This window comes from Penaeus monodon, chromosome 32 (genome assembly GCF_015228065.2).
Source record: "Penaeus monodon isolate SGIC_2016 chromosome 32, NSTDA_Pmon_1, whole genome shotgun sequence".
In the NCBI taxonomy this organism is placed as follows: Eukaryota; Metazoa; Arthropoda; class Malacostraca; order Decapoda; family Penaeidae; genus Penaeus; species Penaeus monodon.
The window spans coordinates 32,905,055-32,905,488 of record NC_051417.1 but is presented as its reverse complement, the minus strand read 5'-3'; the positions used below and the strand labels follow the sequence as shown (position 1 = coordinate 32,905,488).

The 434-nt window shown below is 43.1% G+C and overlaps 1 protein-coding gene across 1 annotated transcript in view; it reads right to left on the bottom strand.

The window, feature by feature from the left end:
- Window positions 1-434, bottom strand: part of LOC119593827 (heat shock protein 75 kDa, mitochondrial-like) — a 35,708-nt gene that overhangs the window by 30,553 nt on the left and 4,721 nt on the right. The gene's annotated exons all lie outside the window — the stretch shown is intronic.

Below are 434 nucleotides of genomic sequence, written 5' to 3'. Positions count from 1 at the left end.
TGCCAGCAAAGGGTTAACCCTTCCCATAAGAGTTTCTTATAAAAAAGGTCTCAGGAATGACAATGGATCTAGAGGAATTCACGATCAGGAGACTGATTAAAAAAAGCGAGAGCAACAATTCAGAAATAAAAAGTAACAGCATCCTTCAAGGCGAATGACCCTCAAAGCCAACATTCCTGTCTCAGGTTGTAAGTCACCCCTGGCTTACCTATGACCAAGAACACAGGCAGGCAAAGAAAACGGGAAACTCCAGCTTGGGGCCGTGGTTGCACAAAGGGAGGTCACCGAATCAAAAGGGTTAAGAACTGCATGCGAGCCAAAGCAGTCAAGTTCTAAGAAGCCTCAGAGGGAAAAGGGAACAAAAACTTTTTAAATGTACTAACGGAACATTTAAAACGTTATAGCCCACATTCTCTCAAGTTTGAAGGGACTAT